This window comes from Symphodus melops (genome assembly GCF_947650265.1).
Source record: "Symphodus melops genome assembly, chromosome: 5".
Classification (NCBI taxonomy): domain Eukaryota; kingdom Metazoa; phylum Chordata; class Actinopteri; order Labriformes; family Labridae; genus Symphodus; species Symphodus melops.
This window is the reverse complement of record NC_136695.1, coordinates 22,967,689-22,992,462: the sequence shown is the minus strand read 5'-3', so window position 1 is coordinate 22,992,462 and position 24,774 is coordinate 22,967,689. Positions and strand designations below refer to the sequence as shown.

At 43.1% G+C, this 24,774-nt stretch overlaps 1 protein-coding gene across 3 annotated transcripts in view; it reads right to left on the bottom strand.

Annotated features, from left to right (window-relative positions):
• Nucleotides 1-21,993, bottom strand: part of grik5 (glutamate receptor, ionotropic, kainate 5) — an 80,040-nt gene extending 58,047 nt beyond the window's left edge. For all 3 annotated transcript variants that reach the window (XM_079343049.1, XM_079343051.1, XM_079343053.1), the window contains exons 1-3: nt 21,588-21,993; nt 21,178-21,358; nt 16,099-18,151 (exon numbers count right to left, since the gene is read on the bottom strand). The gene's annotated coding sequence lies outside the window, so the exon portion shown is untranslated. The remainder of the gene's footprint in view (nt 1-16,098; nt 18,152-21,177; nt 21,359-21,587) is intronic.
• Nucleotides 21,994-24,774: the final 2,781 nt, after the last annotated feature.

The following is a 24,774-nucleotide window of genomic DNA, read 5'->3' as shown; positions in this document are numbered from 1 at the left end:
TTATTTTTTCGACTAACAGGATTTGATGCAATATGTGAGCAACTCGGCCATTTCCTTTGTGCATAGCAATGGGGAGAGTGTTGATGACATGAATGTGTTAAGAAGGACTGTCATGTTTTTCTCATACAGCGTGCATGTCCTCGACTTCTGCTGGCTGAGCCTCCATGCTTCTAACAGACATACATGAACTCTCTATTCTCTTATACTCTCTGTAAACGATACTGGATCATAATAAATGATTCGAAAAGGAATTTCCTTCTGAATCATGCCTGAAAATGTCTTTGCCATATTTGCGACCCTTCTATATGTACCAGTGACAGGTTATGGGAGTAGGCCAAATCACCCATCACTGGGGACATCGACATAGCACTCTTGATACAAGGAATCTCTGCCTGACTTCTGTTTATTTTTTTTTTTATTTTTTTTTTAATATTCCTAATTTCAGCCCTTCTCCAATTTTCACACACTTCATAAGCAACACTTATAAAATAGTGCATTGTATGGAAAAGGCATAGAGCTTTGGTTCTATTGTTGCTCTACAAACTTTTCCTTCATGAAACGCCTTTAGATATTAACGTCTGCCTCCTTCCAAATAGGCGACATGTACTGTAATTAGGAGTGCCGGGTTTCTGTGACACTGTGACATCTAACCACAGCCCCCTAATTATCCATGATTGTAAATATCATGTAATTCCACATTGAGGCACAAATTACACGCAGGCATCGCATCCTCTACTAAATACTGCTGATAAGCACTGACACCCGGATGCCTCCGCCTGTAGCAGCGCCGCAGGTCTCACCTTTCACCTGTCTGTCAACATGCCACGGACAACATCACTCCCACACAAACACATGTGGACACAACACAAACAAGCAAATACACCATCCAATTTTCACACCACAGAGAGGACACAGGGAGGGAGACGCAGGCAGAAAGATTAGCTTGACAGAACCAAAATAAGGGTGTGATAGAGGAGGGGAGAGTAAAATGGAGAATAGGTGAGAGACAGGGAATGAGAACAAAGCTCATGAAACAGCGAGACAAAGCCTGCTACCGAGCAGAAGCATAGAAATAAGAGAGAAGCGAAAAGGAAAGGAAGACGTGCTAGAAGAGAGATGGGCTATAGCGAGGGCAGACAATGAAAATCAACACTCTTTCTTTTTTCTTTCAAAGAAAAAGGCGAACGCTCGAGAAGAATTCCTTAATGAATAGATAGGAGGAGCCTGGAGGATAACACTATATTTATACTCTACTATGCCATTATTTATTAGTTTCTCTCCCCTCTCTCCCCCGCTCCCTTTGCTGCCTCTCTTTGACGGGCCTGGGTTTTTAATAACATGCATATCTTTGTTCCTCTTGATTAAGGGATGGAGATTGTGAAGACAGCGCCCCAGGGGCTGTGAAGTGAAGACCACACTCCTGCAGGATGGAGGACAAATCTCCCTCCTTCATCCATCCTCCCCCACTTCCATCACCCCCCCCCCCCCCCCCAAATACACACACACACACACACACACACACACACACCGCATCTTCACTGTATCATCGTCTTTCCTGTGCTCGTTTTCTCAGCCCGCACTTTTCTCCCCTCTCACATCCTGGGTATAGCCCCCCCCTCCCCATCTTATCAAACACGTTGGGCATCTACAACCATTATACACACCAATTTAATTGTAAAGAAACATTATGTTAACATGTGAAATTTTGCAAAATTCTATTTTACATATGAATCCACAAAGTGACATTTCCAAGAGTTGCTTCTTATGCAGAGAGTGTTGTAAAGTATGCGTTAATTTAATAACATCAAAGTAATACAGTAATAATTGCAATGCTAATGCAATATTTAATGAATAAAATTGATGCCCAGAAATGAGCTCTCAATGACACCATAGAGAAAGCTGTCCTCTTAAAGAACTTGTGTGACTGGTTGTCTGTGTTACTGCAGCACTGGGCGTTTGTCCGGGGAGAATGGATCTGGTTTTGTACTGGGCAGCCAACAAGTAGATATTGTATCTGCCAGTCAATTTTCTTGTCCCTTATCATGTAATAGTCCTTGAATCAGATTTATTCAGGAAACCCTTCATTAATGATTCACCACTGGTTCTTTAACTACTCACAGCGACTTACTGATATTATAAGCCTTAATCTTCACAAACATCTAAAGCCTCTTGTGCTAAATCAATTTGAAAGGCTAGATCTCTCTCCCCAAGAAAGAGCTGTCTAAATATTTAAAATTCTTTTTTTTTTTTGCTTTCACACCACCCTCAGCACACTGTTCTCCACTCCCCCAGCTCACCGTGCTGGTAACAACCCGATCCTCCAGCCTCCCTTGCACATTAACATGACAGCCGTCAGCACCTCTGTGCAGCCTGGCCTTTTGCACTGAGAGTCTGTGAGGATGCGTGGACGGGTTTGTCTCTGTGAAGATGTGTCATGGCACGTGGTTCAGTCAAGTGTGCGGGAGTTGTGAGTGAGAGCATACAATGCATGCATGAATTCTCTTTTATATTGTGGGTGTGATTTTATTTGTGTATATTCTCAGCTGTTCTCTGCTTTGTGGTTTATTGCACCATTTACTCCTCCACTTCAATTTGACAGCTTTCTTTTTAGAATACAGTTTGGATCGAAATCATGTAATCAAATCGTTAAATGGGATGCACTGTATTTAATTCAAGGACCAAACTGATAAGAAAATGTTTGTCGTTCAAATTAAACACATTTGTAGCAGATTTAATATTGAACGCTGCTTCCATGTTAATGTTTGAGTAATAAAATCCCATAATATAAGAACACTCTGAGAGGGACTCTGCTGCATAATGAGTACTTGAATATTTGATACCTTTGTTAATAGATTTGACTGATCACATTTAATTTAATCAGGGATTCACCCAGAATAAAATACAAGCTCATTTAGCAGGTTTGATATGCAGATGGTTTTTGCATTTGGTTGCTAGAACTTAAAAAAGTCTGCACTGTAAAAGCTGTTGCTCGCAGAGTTGCTGAGATTTTTTGAGGGGGCGGGGGGGGAAGAGGCCTTGCTGTTAAATTTTTTAAAGGTAGTACTTTTTTGGTGTGAGCACTGCAAGGAAGCAGTAATGTCAGATATCTTTAAGGCTGTGCGATCGATGTTTAAACTATGCGAGTGATGTGATGTTTGGGTGGAGTGACGTGTTGAATGACTGCTTTTTCGTTATGGGGATGTCTATTTAAGTAATGTCTGTCTACATTTTCCCTCCTCTGTCACGTACCTTGGCAAGCGTCACCACAGCAACCAAACCCAGACAGGCCTCTGCCTGAGGCCGCCTTTTATTGGTCCAATAAAGCTCGAACAACTGCTGCCTTCAATCAGCTGCTCTAACTAAATATGTGGATGTGTGTGAGTCAACACATTTGTGTTCTATGAATGAGGACGGATGACTTTGTGTCTATACAATATGTATGTCTGTGTGTCGTATCACATTTAACGCATCGCTTCACTTATAGCACATTGTTGCAGATTCCTTCTCTCCTATCATTTTTTTCTCTTTTGCGTTATCTGTTTCCCTGCGAGGCATTTTTTCCCTTTCCCTCCCTTAAGCCTGTAATACATGTGTGGCGAGACACACACACACACACACACACACACACACACAGATGGATTGCGGATGTGCTGACACAAGATATTCTTCCTTCCGCATGAGCCATCTCCTCTAAGCTTTGGGTCAGAACGGAGCGCGTAGCCTCCACACACCAGTAACAGCTTAAAGACTGGATCCTGTTCCCTGAAATCCACAAATACACAAACACGCCCACAGAAACAAAAACACACACAGCACACGTGTGTGTTGCCTTTAGTTTTCATTATCCTCCAATTCTCTAGAAGCCTTTCACCCACCACCCCCCAACACACACACACACACACACACACACACACACACACACACACACACACACACAATGCATCCTAATGGTTCTCTTTCTCTCCCTCGTTCCCTCCTGAAACAGAGGTGAAGGACACCGAAAAGAGCAGATGAAAGAGGGAAAGAGAGGGTGACTCTAATGGTGATGTTTTTCAATTGGGTTGATTTATGGCTGGCTGTTAACCATTATTTTACCATTTACTCCTGCAGGCTGGAGGAACAGGGCTGGACAGCTCAAGCTCGAGGGTGGAATAGAAAGAGGAAGACCAGGAAACAGAGAGTAGGAAGGATGAAGGGGAATGCCTGCAGGCCGCTGTGAGGATGAAGACGACACAGGCACAGAAAGCAAAAGGAGAATGAAGAAATAAGGGAGTGAGTGGGAGAAAGATAATAAGAGAGAGAGAGAGAGCAGGGGGGGGGGCTTAATGAATGTAAAGGCTATTACAATGAGGTGAGGTAAATTGTCCATTAACTCAAGAGTTTCTCATGCGTGTGTGTAGCCTCACCATAACGTTCCAATTTAGCAGGTTACACTCTGATGCTCCCCTGCCTGAGACTTGCAGGGCGTCTTAAGGAAACAGAGTAAAGACTGAAGTTAGATGGAGGAGGAGTGATCGCGGTGGACAGATAAGAGGGGAAAGAGAATTGAAACAGAGGAGAGGAGAAAGTAAGACCAAGAGGGAGGAAATGTAGTGGTGAAGGAGAGATAAGGGAGGAAGATTGGGGGGGGGGGGACAGAGAGAAAATATCAAGAGCTGAGAAAGAGCGCAATAAGGGGAGAATGGATAATTCAGCTGGAGAGGAGCAAATTCACAGGGGGGGGAGGGAGATAGCATCGCTCCTTCAGATACGGAGGGAGATAGGCACTGCGGAGGGACAGGATCAAGATCTCAACACGGACCCAAAAGAAACAGAGAGCACAACATCATCACACAGCAAGAAACACAATCATTACTTTGGACAGCCCCTGTGAGAGGCGAACCAAACAACAGAGACTCAGCTCAGGCAGTGCTGATGCTCAACAAATGACAACAATTTGGCGTCAGGAAAAGAGTGAACTGGATGGGAGGCTAATCTGTTTTAATTGGTCCGTGCAAATCACAGGGTGCGATAAAGAAGATAATGAAGGGAGGGATCGAATGACTACTCCCTCTGATGCAGCCTAACTGGCTAAATTAAGCCTGTCACATCAATGTCATTAAAGTGATTCAACTACGGATATCAAATGTCACATTTCAATTAATATTTAATGAGTGGAACGAGGGTGCAGGAATAGATAACGCACCTCATTCTACTGAATATTTGCACACTCCGCACAGTTTGATGCTAGTGGTGGCAGGCATTTAGTTGGCAGTGTTTCCCTTCTGCAAACACAACAAAAAGAGACACCTGTCATTAGCACTTATAACGAGTCAATTGGGTTTCTAAGTAGCTTGTAGTGGCGTGACGGGAAAAGCCACACACACAAGCGTTCCTTAAGCAGCCTTTAAGAGCAGGATCGAGCTGGAGAAGGAGTTCCTGGCTTTGGTTTTGGTGCGACGACATTTTCTTGAACTACAGTGATCTAAGCAGTTGTGACAGATGTCAAGTTGAAATGATGAACACCCATCAAGGAATTACTGCTTTAAGATGTATGTATATCTCTGTTTAGCCTAATTGTTTATGAAAGCTTGTGTCTGTGCCAATGAATGCATGTATGCAAGTGTGTGTGTGTGTGTGTGTGTGTGTGTGTGTGTGTGTGTGTGTGTGTGTGTGTGTGTGTGTGTAAATCTGTGTTTGGAGGCTGCCAATGTTTGTAGGAAAAAGGAGCCCACACTGTATAAAACGGATTACCCGACTATTATGGAGGAGCTGTCAGATGCCTATAAGAGCAAAACACATTCCCCCTCCCGTTTTTCTTTAACCGATGTTGCTTAATCTTCACCCAGATCCGCCTCAGCAAGACTTAAGGGCTGTTACTGATTCCTCTTATGCTTTCAGATGAACCCTGTGCTCTGACATGTATTCAGCTCGCCCGAAAAAAAAAAAGAAGAGAGAAAAGAAATTAAAGTGCACAGCCTGAAACACTGATGGCAAGGCTGGGAAAATGGCATTTTTGGCCCTGGGTGATGTGGGGGAGGGTCGGTTATGCAGAGGGTTATTCATAACCAGCAGCCTAACATACTGGAGGCTATCAGAACTCCAACGAGTGTATTAGCATTTCACCAGGCTGGGTTTCTAATCACACCACAGCTTCACAGGGCTGCATGGGCTTATAAGGTGCTAGTTCATTTTGCTCCGCCTTGGGGGAGCACTGGTTAATATGAGAGGAGCCTATAGATGAGTTATGAATTGAGTGGAGGTGCAGGGAGTGTTATGTAATTTACACTATATCATTATCTGCAGTAATAGACATTATCATCCGTTTGTTTCGGGCAACTTAAAAAAAAATCCCTCCTAAATGATATTAGAGTGAAACTCTGGAGATTAGCCCGATGGTTTTTCTTTATAAACGTGAAGACGGAGGAGACTCATTAGGTAGTTGACATCATAATTGCGAGGTAATTTTGAAATTGTGAGAAATTAAAAGTTAATGAAATGCAGTAGATGATCTCTACTGTTTTCATTTCTGCACAGTACACTTGAGCTTTGTGGAGTTTTCTTTCTAATTAGTGCCTCCATTCTTTTTTAATGCTAGCATGCACGATTAGACAAAGATTGAGAGTTCAAATGATAAGCACTCCCGGATGAACTTGCAGGGCTTCTCAGTGCAGTGAATTGATAAGGGCCCGACTTCTTAACATGGCCTTGTGCTCTCTAATGAGCCTCACACCTTCGGCAGAGCAAACATCTCCCATGTTTATTTATGACATGCCAATGTGGACGACTTCAAAAGATCGTCCGGTGGCTCTTTCAAAGGTGTCGCTCTTCCTCTTCTTCCCCGAGTTACAGTAGCTCTCCTTTGGCCCTGCCTGCTGCACCTGTCTGCCTGCCAAAACTCAAGCTTTATTTACCGTAAAGCTTTCACACAGATAAACACAGCAACCAAGCAACTACACACACAGACACACGCACACACAGGCACACGCAATTTGTGCACAAGCACGCTTCCCAGATTTTGGCTTACGATCAGAGCGAAACAAAACAAGGCTGTTCTGGGCTCGCCTGTTTGTTTGATTCCTGTCTGTCGTTTTGTCGATTGTTCTCGCTCAACACACCTTAGTCATTTTTCATCTGCCTCATTTCTGATTGCTTTCTTTCCATCTTCAATCCTCAGTCTTCTCTCTGTGCTGTTCTTCCCGTGAGAAAGCAGCTGCCCGAGCTACAGGCGGTGGTCTGAGTCGGTGGGGGTCGAGAGAGAGGATGAGGGGGTGAGTTAGTCTGCACCCCTCTCCTTCCTGACGGCTAATCAATGTGTTTGGGTTTCCCCCTGAGGCTGTAGCCTCGGCGGCTTGAAAGGTGAGCCCCACGGAGCTTTCCCCTTCCTCCGTGAGGGCACAGAGAAAACCAGGCGCCCTAAGTCTGGCAGATTAGCAAGCCACTGGAGGACTTACAACTTTCTGCTGAGCTATCGCTTCCTATCTCCTCCCCCCAACGCCTCCTCCTCCTCCTCCTCTGCCTCTAACATCCCCTCACTAGAGAAGCCTCCGAGGATTCGGTTGTACACACACACTTCCCTTTATTAGCATATTTCTGTTTTGGGTTTTTTTTTTTTTTTTGCTTTAAAATGGATTATTGTACAACAGTGTTTTAATATCCAAGCCTCTGTGGGAGAGTAAATCAGATTGCTGTTGTAATAGTTTGGTCTCCTGCGAGAGAAGTCGTGCCTTTTCTCTGCTTCACAGCAACACTGAGTGAGATGGATTCATGGAGGCAGCGAAGATGACGACCCACAGGTAGCCATTTAGATGAAATACAAACACATACATGCACACGCACATACACACACACACACACACACACAGACAATCAGACACATTACAATCTTCCTAACGGCACATTGATCGCTGCAGCGGCATGGCCCAACAGGCCTTATAGCCAAATGAAAACAAAGGCTGCATGTTCAGTGCTGACACACGCCATCAGTCACAGATAGCCTGCAGTCACAATGATTACCTCCTGTATGTAAATCCATTGAGCAATCATGCAGGTTATCCCCTTATGAGACGCTGTTGTTATTATCGTGGACAGGATATCACCAGCAAGAGCCGCCGGCCAACTGCAGGCGACTGATTATGTCCAATGGAGAGTTGATGGCCAAATTGGAAAATGGTGATATCAGGAGGCGAGGTTAAGCAAATCTTCTGTATAAATGATGGCTCTGCATTTTGTCTTAATTGTCGGAGTGGACAAAGGGCTGTAAACTATAAGTCCCCACGAGGGGGAACAACATATAAATGCTAATAAGCTACCTGGTGTATACCTGGATTTTCACCAGCAGACAAACAGATTAAAAACATCATTCTGTCTGCAGATTATGAATAACTGAAGCATTAAAGTGTGGTCCTGTCTGTACTGAGAGGTCAACTGCAGTTCTGAAACAGAGTGCTATAAAGCAATGCTGCAGTTTTACTCTCAGCTGTAAAGAGCCATCAGTTCTGAAAGGCACGGGCGTTGGTATTTTCTTTGAAAGATATTTTTCAACATGTTTTTGAAACTTTTGTTACGGAGGGGATTTTTGATTGGGAAAAAAAATTGGCTGTTGGAAGATGGCTGGAGACTTATATTGCTAAAATAAAGAAAGAAGGACGTCAGCAGAAAAGCTAGCCAGTTCGTTACTGTTTGTTAGCATTGTAGTCACATGCCAAAACAAAGACCTTATTTTTGGCCTTAGCCAATTGATTATTGCCAGTTTGGTTAAAGTAAATCAGAAGCTTTAATCAGGAAGCACTTAAGTAAGACCAATAAAAGTTGTTTCTCAAGTTTTGGTCATTATTTTCTTATGTTACCTTCTAAAAACAGAAAACAGCTGTCGTTGGTATTACCATGCATATGCACGCTCTCAGCCTGTTTTACTTTGGATCAAAGAGCCACTCCTGAGCAGTATGAAATCCTCGGAGCTCTGTCTGTATGAAATGCATCAATTCCGACATCTTCCGACACACGGGCACGAGTCAAGACATTGTCAGAATGAGCAGATTTCATCACATATGAAATTCAAAGGAATAATAAACACACACCGGAGCAGCACGATACAGCCGTCATCTTGACAGATGCTTGACACGATCAGGAAAAAAACGCAGATAGAACATCTCTATTACACACAAATACAGTCAATGCAAAAAAAAAAAGCAAACACTGGCCAGCTCTGACATTGATATACACGTAGACATACTTTACACTTATGCTCACACATAAATAAACAACAACTGGACAGTCTTCTGGTGTACAAACACAGCTAATCGGGCGTACATAAAGCATTTTCTTCCATGTGCCTGCAGCATTTGGAGTTTGCTGAGAGTGAAAATTACTCCAGAAATGGTGGATTCAGACAAAAGCACAAGATAAATTACTCGAGCTTTAGACTTTGATTCCTGAGCAAATCAATCGCTCAGCACAACTTGAAATAAGAAAAGGACAAAGAAATCTTTGGACGTCAACGAGAAATGAAATGTCTTTATTTTAACTGAGCCCATGGATGATGTACTGTTAAGAGTTTAGATGAAGAAAAGAAGGATAGAACCGGGAAGGCGTCAAACAGTAAAAGAGTTACTGTGTTTCATGTTTGTTTGTTTTTTTGACACACTCACCTCCATATGAGCTTAATTATGGTCGACACCTCCTTCCCTTTTCGTCCGAATTCACAGCCTACCATTTTCTAACCCAGCTAATCTGAGAGTTATACCCCAAAAAGGCAACGATGCAGATAATATCCTTCTTTTCTGTGACACCTCTGTGTATGTGGTTGCAGCAGGGAGCGGGGGGGGGGGGGTTCAACATGGCAGCCCAGTTTATAACTCAGCAGGAAGAATCTTTTCAGTTCTCTGTTCTGCACAGCACAGAAATCTACAGCATGACAAAAGAGTGAATTAATGCAGTCTGTTGTTTTTATTTTAATTCAGTTATAATGACATGATAGGAGCCAATTTGGAGTGTTACGTTTCATTGTGTCAATTAAATATTCAGCAGTTTTAAATCTGGCTGTAGCCCATAATCAACTGCTGCATCACTGTTTGGACCGCAGCAGCTGAGCTGAAACTGACTCGCATGTTAATACCTCTGATTGGTGGCTCTGATTACAGGCTCTTGACTCACAATCCCAAAATACTAGTGTTGTGGAAACAATTAGACACGGTGCAATATTTAGAATTGGCAATGAAGGTGACAACTTCCTGTTAAGTGGATTAAAATATTACAGATTATTTCACGGGGGATGAGACATCAGCTGGAGTCTGACATTTGGCCAGGTCGATAATGCCCTAAATGTGAAAGATGGAATACCAAGCTTTTTTTTTCTTCCATAAATTCTAGTGCTTGGCTTTATTTACACCCAGGCATGACATGTAGGTTTATGACAGTTATTATTATCTGACAAAATGCTGTGTCATGTTTTGTAGATAAAGAGTATTAAAAACAAAAAAAGAGAGTTTTAAAATGCTCTTTAAACCTAATAAAATATCTTTTAATGCTTGCTACAAATTTACATTTTGCACATACCTGTATGGTCTCAGAAGAAATCTTTTCAGTGGTTCCCTTATTAAGGAGATTCCCTATAAAGTCTGTTTTACATGTTATTGTTCGTCGTTTAATAATTAAAAGCCCACGTGTTGTTGGTTTCTTATCTGTCAATAGGAGAAGACAAAGTTGTTTGAAAAGAAGATCTTTCCAACACATTTTGAAGCTACGACAAAGACATGCATGTGCACTGCTGTATGTGCAGGAATAAAGGAGCAGCCATTGCTACACTTGTAGATCTAACACATGTGCTCTCCATGTATACACTGGTATTTTTGCAGCAGTAACATCAGTCCAGTTGTTGTACATTATTCTAAGAGGGTCTCAATTTACATTCACCAGTTAGGCTCCCTCTTTGCTCTTGATGAGAGCGCTTAGGGAAGACCACCCAAAACGCAAGGAAAAATCTTGTCTGATCCAGTTCCACCTTGGTGTCCTTTTAGTCTAACAGAGCTGATCTAAGACCTACATATATTAATGATGAGCTTTAGAGAGCAGTGATACCTGTAGATATCACGATGAGGGCCATTATCACGCTGTCTGGCACACTGCAGCTCAGCAGAAGCCTCAGTGAAACATTAAAATGTAAAATAGACTCACTAGACCACGGCTGACACTGGTGGCAACCTGAACGACAAGAGAACATTTTTTCTCCTACTAAGGCAATTACGTAGAATAGAAGCAGAATGGATGAACAGTGTAAGATAGCCTCAGCTCATACTGTAACAAACGACATTGCCCTTCAACGGAAGTCACACTCTATTTACAGCTTAACAAAAAGACTCCCCGAACACAAAAACATATCGGCTTTATCTACTATCATTTTGTCTCTTATGACTGATATAATGAAATCTAAGATTACAACATCCACCCAGATAATACCCATCACTAGACTATCTGAAAATAAAATAACATGGAGATTAAGCCAGTTTTCCTTATTTTGCAGCATGACCCCCTGAGGGGTCTGCAGACAGGTTTGATCAGTGATTGCGGTGTGACAACCCCTGCTGAGACTCCATTTCATAGCTGCAGGCTTTCTCTGCTTAGTCACTGATTAGATTAAAAGGTACGCTCGTTCCCTCTGAAATGTATCCTCTGATCTTCTGAAACAAGGACTGACACCGCTTGACAGATAAATATTCTCCTGGGCTGGCAAAGGTTTGAGTGTTGAAATGTGTAAACAGTGTAGTAAAAGTCAGCTCTGTTTGAAGTTTTAAAACAATTGTACTTTCAGAGAGGAAAAAAAAAAAACAGTTTTATGTTTGGCATTAAAAGTATTGACTCTCTGCACGGCCTAATTAGAAAAGACTTTTCTGCCTTGTTTTAATTAACTTATCCTGTGATTTAATGTGAATTCTGCCTGCAAACTAGCCTTCCCTTGTGGTGCAATAAAGGCTGCATTTCATTGAATACAACAAGCCAACGAGGCACGCTGGACCAACCGCAGCTCAAGCTTAAAACATGATGAGCACAGTGACATAAGCAAAACCCTCTGGTAAGAAAACAAGAAATTGACATAGACTTAATGAGCAGTCATGCCACCATGAAAATAACACGCAACACTACCCAGAATGCCTTTCGTCAGCCTTGCCATATTCTCTCAGGGACAGATCCTGGAATGACCTCAAATCAAGCCCATCAGCATTTGTCACTTGTCACACTCACACAAGGCAACGGCGACGTCGCACTAAAACGTTATCCCTGTGACTTGGTGAGGCTCGGCCAGCTGACTGATCAGGACAGAGCGAGTCACCTGAGCCTCACATGGCATTACAACAATTAAACTGATAGAATAATGACCTTTCCTGCTGACGATTATGCGGGACAGTGTCACTGTTGCAGAAAGTGGCATCCAGGGAGTATCAACTAGAGCACTAAATAAGCAGAAATACACAAAGCAGCTACAGTAACAGTACACCAACGCTCACACTTCCATTCGTTTCACACACATTGTACACATTGCTTTTATCTTTTTGCAATCCAATCTTAATGACTCCATTAACCGAGGGGCCATTAGCGGCATTCACTTTATGGCCAGCCAAACAGCCCAGCCGGGAGCACATTACTGAAAGGGCATGTGTGTCCTAATGTCCATTTTTTGCCATCCTCTTCACAAACACACACACACACACACACACACGTTCATACACTCACTCAATCTTTTCCCTCAAGGCCACCTAGCCTGAAGCAAGCAGGAGTGGACAAACGGCTAGGCAAACAGGGACATTTTTTGTGCTCCATTAGGCAATGAGGAGCAAAGGTTTAGTGCAAGGCTGCAGTGCCTCGCGCTGGTGGTCAAGCGAAGGAAGATTGAAGGCAGAGGAGGCTGAAGTGCTGCTCGATTGTAGAGGAGATTATATATCCTGAATAAGCGAGGCTCATTTCGGAGCAGGGGCTGAAAGAGATACTTCAGGAGTGACTTGCCGGGCGAGAGGTATCATGGGGAATGACTGCAGAAGCCAATCACACTCAAAAAGAAAAAAAAGATGAATTTAGTGTTGATAAACGTAAAAGCAACCATCAATTCCTGCTATGACACAATGAATTCATTCATCTGCATACAACCTAAACACCTAAAACTATTTTCAAACCAAACAAGTTCAAAGTTATTTGTAAAACATTGGTAATAAAATCATTGTTTTTCATTCATTCCCTCCGGCAGTACCTTTATAAGAAGATCGAAAGATTCCCTGAACATCACGGCACAGTTCAAGAAATAACAGACGCTGACCCAGGCAAGAACAGCTGCTAAAGAACTGTGAAACGATTCATTAGGAAAACGATCTGAACATGTATTTTCTGCCTTAACAATAAGACGTGAGGAATCACCAAGGAGTGAAATTTGTCAACTTGCACGAGGAAAACAGGAACCAGCGAATAAAAATCTAACCCAACAATTAGACAGTCAAACCCTGAGGGACGATGGCATCACTGATCTGAGAGGGCCTGACTTGTGCAAACGGGAGGACGGGAAGCTCAATGTGAAAATTATCTCATGAACCATGTGAATTTCTGCCACAATTCAGACCAAGTGGAGTGAAATGATTGTATAGTAGACGATACCAACACACCACACTGCTGCTGTGAAAAGCACTTCAAAAGAAGACTAAATGGCAGGAACACGCTCCTGATCATTTGGCATCATCCCCATGATGTCTTCCTGTTTCTGCATGTCTGGTCACGCTGAGCAGAGGGCATGTGATTCAACATGGATGCTTTTTGACCAGAGCTGTTCTGGTTCTGCACAGTGACTCATACAGTTATTTTCTGGCTATGGGGCTCAGACGGGGGACAGCTTAGGGTCAAAGTTCATTTTGATGTCGGTGCAGCAAGTATACTCTCTGACATGTACATGAAGCGTCCACTAGATGACAAATGTGCTGCATGGGAACAGAAAGTGAAATGGATGGTTGCCAACTTGTAGTAGTTTGAGGCTGTTTTAAGCGGCATGTTTTTTGATGTGTGTCATATTTCATTGATTTTATCTCCCCCCCCCGGTTTGTTGTTTGTTATTTTTATACAGTACTATCAAATGCCTACTGCTCCTAGCAAAGCTTTAACTCTACAGGCTGTAGATGTAGGGTGCTCCAGCTGAGAGGAGAGCTAAGATGCTCCATGTCTCCGAGGAGGGGGGCTCGGGCTCAGACCTACCCTGATATTAGCTAAGTACACTGGGATCAGTGGGTTTCAGAAGGTTGTATTTTACTTCCGCTCAGTAGGACTGGACTGCAGTTTATGCTGCCTGCTTGTTTTTTTTTTTTTTCCCTCTCCTCCCAAGGGGTTAGCAGACCATTTATCAGCTACCAGGAGAACATGTATCGATGTGCAACACAGCAAGGGAATTCAGCTTTTATTACACATTAAACTGCAAGGTCAACTTGGCAGGAATCCGTGTCAAGTCTGTCAAGCGCAGAAAACATGAAACAAATAGCCCACGCAGAGGATGTGGTGTAAAACATCAAGATAAGGGGCAGACGTCTCAACATGAGAGCTTTGGTTTATGTTTATGTGTGTGGGATCAGGTAACACACAGACATTTTCCTTGTTTATGATTTTTTTTTGTCTCTTTATGAGTTACAGTGACACATTCACAACTGAAAACGATAAGTGGAGTCAAAATTTATGACACGTAATAGGACCAAATGACAACCTTCCTCCATTTCATCCATTTTTTCTGCCTAAGAAACCTTGTCCATGGCTACTTTTCTTTAAAACATCACACTAGCTTTTGGGCTTCAAACAGCAGAAAGCCGAGAAGCATGGCCCCTTTGACTCTGTTATGTTGTCACTTCTGTCATGCCTTTGATGCCATCATATGCCACTCCTCCTCCTCCTCTCTTCTCTGGCTCTTGTGACAGCGACAAAGGGGATCGGCAGCAGCGTGTTATCAGTGTGCAGCTGCAGTAATCGTATTATTTAGTAATCTTAATTCTGAGAGGCTGACCAACAGTGTGAACAAAGTGGGGCCTTTGCTAAGCCCATCAGAGTGATCCCATGGAGCAGAGGTCTTTTCCTGCTTCATGGCCCCTCCAGGCCCATGCACTCCCATCTCACTCTCTGTTTCTCACCCTCCCTCCCTCCCTCCCTCGATCCTCTGTGTCCTCCTCTCTGTTGCCTGTCTCATCATTCTTCTATCTCCAGAATGCTTTTCATTCCCTTGATTTCTTTTCCCCTTTTTTGCACCCTCCCAATCTTCCCTGTCTCTGTAACGCTCTGAGCTGGGACTTTGTGTAATGGCGTTATTCACAGTTCATTGGTCTGTTTGAAGGGACTATCTTGATTGAGCGTCTCCCGGTGCAGGGCCTGGTGACTGTGGGAGTGTATAAAGATGTGGATGTGTCCACTGAGATAGATGGGCTCAGTAATATGCAGGACATTGCAGAGGCTGGGTCTTGGGATTGGGGTTCTTCCAAGGCAACACATACAGAGATAAAAGGATGCTGAAATGATATGAAGCCGGGGTGCAAGACTCAGGGCATTAAGACTTCAAATGAAGACAACAAAGAATTAGTCCGGGAATCAGAATCAGAGTCCCCCCCCCCCCCCCCAACAGCACACTGAAACACAACCAAAAAAACTGCTCTGAGAAGCAAAAACGGTCACCACTAATTAGTTCAATTTAACCTCAGGACCAATACGCAAGCATACACACACACACACACACACACACAAACACATACACATAAAGGCACCTCCTTTGTCTCTTTCTGACACCACTCCGATGCTGTTGTAAGCTCGGCTGTAAGATCAAAATCTCTTTCTTTCGCAGACACACACACACACACACACACACACACACACACACACACACACACACACACACACACACACACACAGACTCACACGCTGTAACTGCCTGGAGCAGAGGAAGCACAGGAAAGCAAATCTGCTGTGAAGACACCATAAAACCAACACTGCAAAAAGACAGACCACATCTGTGTTTGTGGGCTGAATACACGTTAATGACAGTCAGCGCACATGTGAACAAACACACACACACACACACACACACACACCCAAAGGAAGAGAGAGAGTCCTACTTACAGAATGAATCAGACGTTATCAGACGCGTTGTGCCATATTATCGTTGGAGAGGTGAGTCAACACAGGCATTGAGATGTGAGACCAAAGGGTTTCAGCTCTTCAGTTGAGGGTGGGGGGTGCCAAGGGGGAATCAGAGGGGTCCACACTTTGTCATTTGGGGGCTGAGGACATATGGAGGGAATCTGAAGGATTCTAGTGTTTATACGGAGATGGAGAAAATAATCCCTTACGGATAAGGTAGGAAAAATCGACACTTGATAAAAGGAGAAGTTCAATTCTGTCTACGAAGAGAATGAGGGATTGATTGGACTGTGTTTTTCCTCTCTTACTTTGAGAGAAAAAAACAATCAAAAAGTGAAGAAATAACAAAAGCCAGCCTTGACAAATAGGAAAAGAAATGGGGTGAAAAATTAGTCAATCACAACAGTGCTCCAGCTTTCCTTTTATTCTGTCTTTTACTGCTTTCCCTCTCTCTGCCCAGCTCTTGGTTTCCTCAGGATTGTGGAAGAGCAGGGGGCGGGGGGTGGGGTGGTGGTGGGGGGTAGCAGTGGTGTTGGTGTTTTTGATATGGGGGCTATATAGAGAGGAACGCCAGCATCAGAAAAACCAATCACTTCGCCAGACGACGAGAGAACATAAAGGAGTAAATGACAAGCAGATGAAGGGGAGGATTTCCAACACCTGCTCGCTCCCTCTGTTTCTCTTCCTCCCTCACTCTCTCTTCACTCTCTCTCTCTCTCTGTCTCTTTCTCTCTCTCTCTTTTCAACTTCTCTTTCCTTTCTAGTAACAACCCCTTTCCTCACTGCCTGTTTTTCTTTTTTCAGAGCATGGGCTCTTGACTGAGGTGGATGCAGATGAAGTAAGATCCTCCACAAGTTACAAACACAGGGGTGCTCCTCTTGTCTCTTCCTGTCACTGTTTTCTTTACTTCTCTCTGTCTCTTCCTTGCAGGCAGCAAAGAATGACAACGAATCGCACGCTGTCTACTGTGCCCGCACTGGACGTCTGCCTGGCTCTCTGCCTGACTCTTGGAAAAGGCTGTGTACCTGTCTTTCTCTCTTCCTGTCTCTCTCTCTAGCCTCAGAGCTTGTCTGTCATTCGGTATAGCTGTCTGTTTACCAGGACAGCTTTCAGTCTTTCTTTCTGCCAAACACTAAGATTCAAATCAGGTGGGTGCAGGGGGGACATAAGCCTACTCTCCTGCTCAAGTGCCCCCCCTAGTGTAAATCCTGACCCCTCCCCTGCCCATTGCGCTAACTAGCCTCCAACAAGGCAGAAACAATTACAAGGATTACAAAACACCCCAGTAAATGTTCTATTTTTCTTTTTTCTTTCCCGTATCTGTTTTCTTCTTTTCTCTTCTCTGCCTGTTTCCCTCTATTTCCCCCCTGTGTCAGTCTCCTTGTTGGCTATCTATTCCGGACAGTCAGTCCCTCCAGTCTCTCTGTCACCAAGGGGGGATGAAGAGGAATGCTGGTGCTTCATAATGTAGATGGTGAAAAAAGAAATATGGGGGACAATGTGGGATATGGAGTGTTTTTTTTAAATTAATTGTTTTCCTTAGAAAAAAAACTCCTCCCTCAAAAAAAATCAGAAGAAAGAGCGTTTCAAGGAGGGATTTTCAATTGCTCACTTTGGCTCACAAGCCAATCTGGAAAAGAGGCCCAGCTCTAAAGTGTGCACTAAAGTGTGCACTAAAGTGTCGTAATCTCGATAGGATATCCAGGCGATAAATCCAGACATGTCCAAAAGCTCCATACCACTTCTCAAGCATCACTGCAGATTATTTCATTTCAGATGAAGTCCAAGAAGCCTTTTTTCTGATGCTCTCAACAGGTGGACTGGGTTTTAGTTCAACTCCTTTTTCTGGAGCTTTTGTTTCGATCTCTTAGGATCTCAGTCAAGCCTGTCCAGCTTCCGTCCTTGCTGGATTGGTTCAGGCTGATGGCTGACAAAGTCGACGGCAGTCAGGTCTAGAAGGCTCGTCCCCGCAGGTTCTCTACTGGCATCCATGCTGTCCATTTTGGTGTCCATCTCTGCGAGGCTTCAGATCTAGAAGTAGAAGACGAAGAGAGTCAAAGTAGAGGTGAGGGAGAGTGAGAGTGCATGAAAGGTTAGCATGGTGACATTTGTGTCAGTCTGCCTTATCGCGCATGTCATTCTCCCCCTCGTCACGCTCGACCCTGCCTGTCGTCCTGCTGTCTATTCCGTCCTTGTCACTCTTCTCAGACTTTGCTGCTTGTTTGTTCCTTCCTCCACTTCACTCACCCTGTGATTTGATTCTTTAACTCTCTTCTAACAAGCTCATTTCCAAACACTCTCCCCAATCACGTCACTCTTCTATTTTCTCTGTCCGATTTCTAGAACTGCACCGAGCCTCCTTTCATCCAATCTTCTCTGCTTTCTTTTTCTTCAAATCAAAGCTAGCTGTCTTTCACAATCCACTGTTTCCAGCACCAGAGGCAATCGAGGGAGCACACTGAAGGACTGCAAGAGATCTCGAACTGGTCAGAATGCCTGAGGCATGTGAAGGACTAAAGTCAAAGAGATGGTCAGGTCCACATAGTCACACTTGACAGGGTATAGAAGGGATGTGTTTTTTTTTTTCTCCTAGAATTTAATCTAGCGTTCTCACTTGGGGAAACATAAAGCATTTGTTCTGTTATGATTTACTAGAGATTAACATTTGCAGTGAGAGAGGTGCATGTGCCTAATCCAATTGGGACATCCCTTAACACACTGACGCTCTGATCCACTCTGTGCCCTTGATGCCCTCTTGTTGCCCTCTTTGCAAAAGCTGTGCTGAATTACTAAAAAGTGAAGCAAAACCAAATCTTCTCTATGCTAAGTGGATTCAGCACTATACTGTAGATGTAGCAATGGCAGCTTGCTCGCTGTGAACTGCACCTAACTGCCTAATAGTAACACTAGCCTGTCGCTCGAGTGCAGTAGCTGAGGCTCTGCTGTGAACCAAGTTTATTCCTCAGTGTGTTTTAGGATACGGTCACACGGGTTGTGTTCAGGCAATCAGTTTGAATTTGTTTGAACAAGATATTATGAAAAAGTGGCAGCCCGGGTATAGACTAACATTGAACTGGCTGTCAAAGTAAATGAAGGGAAGCATGTTCAATTAAAACACAATACAGGGATCCCTGTTTGATTCAACGAAAGAACAAAATGAGTCTTGTTCGGAATAAAAGTCTGCTTTGAAGTTTTACATTCTCTTCAATTTTTTTAACAGGTTTCATGGCAAATGTATAGAATCTGTTGAATTTAGCAGAACAATGTTGAACATTAAAAACATAAACAGTATAATACAAATGTTAGAAAGAAAAAACCCTTTGGGGAAAAGAATTGACATCAAATATAAATAAAGGAACATTGTCAGTTTTCCCATATTTTTACAAAAACTAATGCAAGACCCTTTTTATGTTGGAGTTTCAGGCTGTACTGTGAGATCTCTGACAGGTCATTATGTTGGTATTTGATTTCTCTCTCTTGCATTTTTTTGCACACAACTGAAATGTAGTGCCCATGGGAAAACTGTGATCAGATCTAGTTTGTACTTTCATCAAATGCTCAGCTCCACGGAGGGTTTTGTTCTCAATGATGAACCTTTATATTGTGCCAAAACATAATCTCACATCCCTGCAGACTAACGACGTTTAAAGCAGACAGGTATCCAGGCAGATGACAGATGGTAAAACCAACACCGGCCTGAGATTTGAAAGACTTGGATGCCTGCTGAGTTTTTTTTTTTTGTTTGAGTAAATCATACCGCCTTTTAAAGAACAGATTGTCTTCATTTTTAAAGATAGAAGCAGGATTTCAAATCTTAGCGAGCCAACAGGTAGTTTTTTTCTGTTACTATGCAACAGTTTGCACCTGTTGAATATCAAAGTCATTTATTAAATTTTAATTTAAAAAAAAAAAGCTCTCAGCTCAAAAGCCCAGAATGGCATGTTTTTGTCCTTTAGAGTAGATGTCCATTTTAAATGAAACATTAGAAGCCATTCAGTGTTTCGAATCAATATTGCTGTGTGGATGGAGCTGACCCTGCTGTAACACCCAGATCCTCATAGGACCATTTAGCATGAGACCATATGTGTGTTATGTCAGGTCAATGCTCACTGTTTGTTTGTGTGTGCACTATTGGCATGCTTTCAGGTCACACTTGAGAGAGAGGCAGGTAGGTAGGTGTGAATTGGTGTGCAGGAGGAATGTCAGCAAGAAGTGCAAAGATGGAGGTAAGTGTCAACGGAGCGACAATGCGAGTGTGTGTGCGTGCGTTTGTCACAGCTGTCATGCCTGAAGCAATTAAACACATTGATCTACTTCATAACCTTCTGTTCCACCAATCCCACACACTCAGGCTGAACACACACCTCTACCCTCCTCGCATTGTGCCTCAGACGCAAACACATGAAAAGCTTTCAGGATGATTGACACAGGCACAGAAATAGCACACACACACACACACACACACACACACCCACACACACACATACCCAGCACCTCCATTCAGTGTCTATGTCAGGAGAGAGACTGAAATGTCTCCATGTATGTCTGAATTCAAACAGAATATAGAGAGGATCTTGAAGAGACTAAAAAAAGAGAGAGGGATGGATGGATGGAGGAGAGTGGGGGGGAGGGGTAACACAGCCAATGAGGGGAAGTAAGAGAGGAGGAAAGAGGGAGAAGCAACACATTTAAGTAAAACATTCAGATTTCATTCAAATCCATCAAACTGGACAGGCATGTGCGGGTCTCGATGTGAGGAAAAGAGATAAACAGAGGATGGGTGCTGGATGAAAAAAAGGACCAGGAAAGGATGCGATGGAGGAAAACAGGTGGGGGAGTGGTAGGGAGGTTGGTTGGACGGGGTGAGTGGTTGGGGGAGACATGGAGGAAACGAAGGGGAAAACCCGTCAGCGGTGAAAAAACATTATTAACATAACTGCAGACTGAAGAAGAGTGTGTGGTCAAAGAGATACAAGGAGCAAGAAAATAGGAGGTGTGAAAGAGAACGTAAAGAGGGGAGGAAAAAAGAGGGGAGGAAAAAAGAGGAGGACACTCACCAATTTCAGCGGGGCATTCCACAGGCGAGCACAATCCCTGCTCTGTGATCCCATCCTGGGGAAAGGCGCAGCGAGATCCTGGAGCTCCCTCCACTGAATACAAATGGGGCTGCTATTATCAGCTCACACACACATTCTCACACACTACCGATACACACACACACACACACACACAGCGGCACTGTGGAGGAAATGACACAAATACACAGTCAAGTCTGGGGTAGTTGTTTAAATTGAAGAAGAAAAAAAAAAAAAGCTGCTCAGTGAGGCACACAGCACTTCACAACAGAAGAGATATTGCAGCACTATACTGCATTTTCATTCCCTTCTTCCCCTCTAATGTCATCTGTCTTTAAACTAAAGCGCACACATACCAACCTTGTACAATTGAATTCTCAGGATATACTTACAGAGCATACATTAAATCCAATCCGGCTGTGTTCTTGCTCCCCCTCGGCTTCCAAGGATGTTCGAGAGAAATGAGTTGTCCGCTGTGTTCCTCTGCCTCCCCGTGGGTTTCTCAGTGTTATCTGATGCAGAGATAAAAAGAGATGAAGGCTGACTCTCCGTCCTCCCTTATTTTCTCCTCATATCCAGTGTGATTTCAGTTTTTTTCTGTATCCATTTGTTGATTCAGGTCCAATCTGTCCTCCTGCCTGCGCGTAGACTTTGCTGTGAGTCGGCGACACGCGACGGCAAACTGCATTCACTTAGTCCCCCTCCCCTCTCTGCCCCTCTCTCTCTCTCTCTCTCTCTCTCTCTCTCTCTCTCTCCCCTTGCTCAATAGTATACCCGCTCCGACTTGGCTTTCTCAAATCTAATCAGCTCGCTCACTCTCTCTCTCTCTCTCTCTCTCTCTCTCTCTCTCTCCCTCCTACTTTCCTACACCCACTGCTTTACTCTCTCTCTCCCTCCTAGGTATTTTTTCTGAAAAGATGAATATCAACTCAGCCCCTTACCCTGTTTCTTCTCTCTGTCAGTCTCTGAGATAAACATTTGAAATAAGGGGGAAAGGCAAAACATAAGTAAAAAAAATCAACAACAAAAAACAACAACACACATTTCAGAGTGTGTGTGTGTGTGTGTGTGTGTGTGTTGGGTGGGGGGGGCAGAGTAATCATAGGGATGTATTACATTCCCTGCCAGGGTAAACTAGCCTGACAGAGTTTGACATGGCTACATGCTCAGGGTGACAAACACTATCACACCAACACGTAACTCGCCTCATGCCCTATGACACACACAGACACACAGCATCAGATGTAAGCACACAACTGGGCTCACATTTGGAGGCACATATTGACATTATGTCACTGATATGCACAAACACAAGCAGGGCAAGGAGAGGTAAACACAAACACAAGCATGAATATCGTCAGAGTGAGATAACATCTAACATGTTCATAGCCTTACACAGTGCAAAGTAACTAATTACATTTCCTCAAGTCCAATGTCACTTTGGAGTAGTACGCATATATATCAAGTTTATGTTACTTAAGACTTTAACTGCACACCTTTTATTTGACAGCTGTAGAAAACAAACTACATTGAGATTTTTTGTTTGTTGGTTGGTTTTTGGGGGACATTTTCAGCATGCATGACAAGAAGACAGTAAAGAGATGAATTGAAATAATGTGTACAGAATAGAGATGGATAGATAGATACTGTAGTGAGAGAGAGAGAGAGAGAGAGAGAGAGAGAGAGAGAGAGAGAGAGAGATGGAAAACCTCAGCAGCAATCCAGCTGAATGTAAACTCATTGATGTTGCAATTTATGGTCTTTCTTTTTTTTTTCAATTTGGCGCAATAGCGTGACAAACTGGTGACATATATATGATAAATAAGACTCAAAAACAAGCAGAAGGATCGGACGATACAAAACAAATCAGAAAGAGCGTAGGAGGAGAAATACAATGATACAAATAAATAAATGAATACAAATAGAGAAGAATATTGAGACTTCAACAGACACATCCACTGACGACAACGAGCAAAATTACAAAACTATATACATAAAAAAAGCTACAGGGTGCAGTTAATGGTCTTAATACACACCTCGGCCAGCAGTGAGCCAAGAACTTAGTGATTTTACAGACTATAAAACTTCAAACTATCAGCTTTCACATTATCAGGATTTACTTTTCTGTTGTGCAGTATGTGACCTCTTAAAGGTCACATATTATATTCATTTTCAACCAGTTCAAATAAATCTCAGACGTCCCCAAAACACGTCTGTGGAATTTCTTGTTGGAGCAGACGAGATATGGAGAGGATGGGCTTTTGTCATATTTAGCAGGTTTGTAGATAGAGACACATATTAGTGTTAGAAATCATGGTAAAGTGTATTTGGGATAATATGTGAGCCTTAAAGATGTTTAACAAGTATTTAAACGTGCCCAGGTCCAATGACAAAATAAAGTGCAGGGCAAGTTGAGGTAAACTGACCCACACAGGGATAAATCCTGTCAGAGTGCAAGGTGCCATCAAACACATCTCAAACAGTAGCTAAGTTTAATCATACTGTACATTTGTGTCCAGGGTAGTTTGAATGTGTGTGGAGTTCTTTTGCACACTTCTCAGCTCTTCAAATGAAGAAATCCTCCCCGATCTGCAACAAGAAAAGTGGAACGTGACTTTTTATTAACATAGTCTGCTTTTTAAATGTGCTTAGTATTTAACATTTGATAACATGTGCAACCTAACTTAACAATTCTGGCTGTATTGAGTTTATCATTGTGTGCATTATTCATTTTACTGTCAGAGTCTAAGTACACTGAATGACTTACATATTAAAAAAAAGGACGTTAATAGTAGAGCCCGACGTACAGGACAGGATCAGATAAGATGTTTCACGTTGTATTATTTCTACTGTTACAAACAAAAACAACAACTGACCATTTCTTTATCTGCTGCACATTTACTGTACAGTGACAAATGTGCTGGAAATCATCTGCCCTCTCACCAGAGCTCCCTGACACTTCATGTGGGACTCCGCTGAATGGAGCTGACATCCTCCTCACTATTTATAATGTTCACTCGTGTAATTCACAACTCCACAACAGCATGAGTCCATTGTGAGCAGACAGCAGTCTCCAGAGAAGCAGCTCACACTATCCGATGTCACCGCCTCACTTGTAACACGCTACGCTGTCTCATCCGTCCTAACGAGACCAGGACATTGGCCTTATGATGCCTTTGTTCCTCTCTGGTGCTCGGTTGGTCCAAGTAGCCTATTCAATATAGATCTTTTTCTTAACCTTGCAGCCCCAATGCTCCCTGTGCATTTCGTATCCTCCAAGGCCATTAAACTTGCCACACTGTGTTGAATCATTGATTTTGTCACTCTGTGCATGAGGTGGCTCTTTAATTGCTAGTGACAACGCTGTGTTGCCTGGCAGTGCTATTTGTAAATAATGCTCTAAAAGATTGTAGAGGAGGTGTTAAAAAAAACAAGATTGGTGTTAGATTTTAAATGAACAAACTGACTGATTAAACATGCGATGTGTCCATAAGTGCTCCATTCACATATAGCTTCTGCATTTTGTTGGTTGTACGCCAGCAACATCGCGTAAAGCAAAGGGCTATTTGTGTCTCCCAT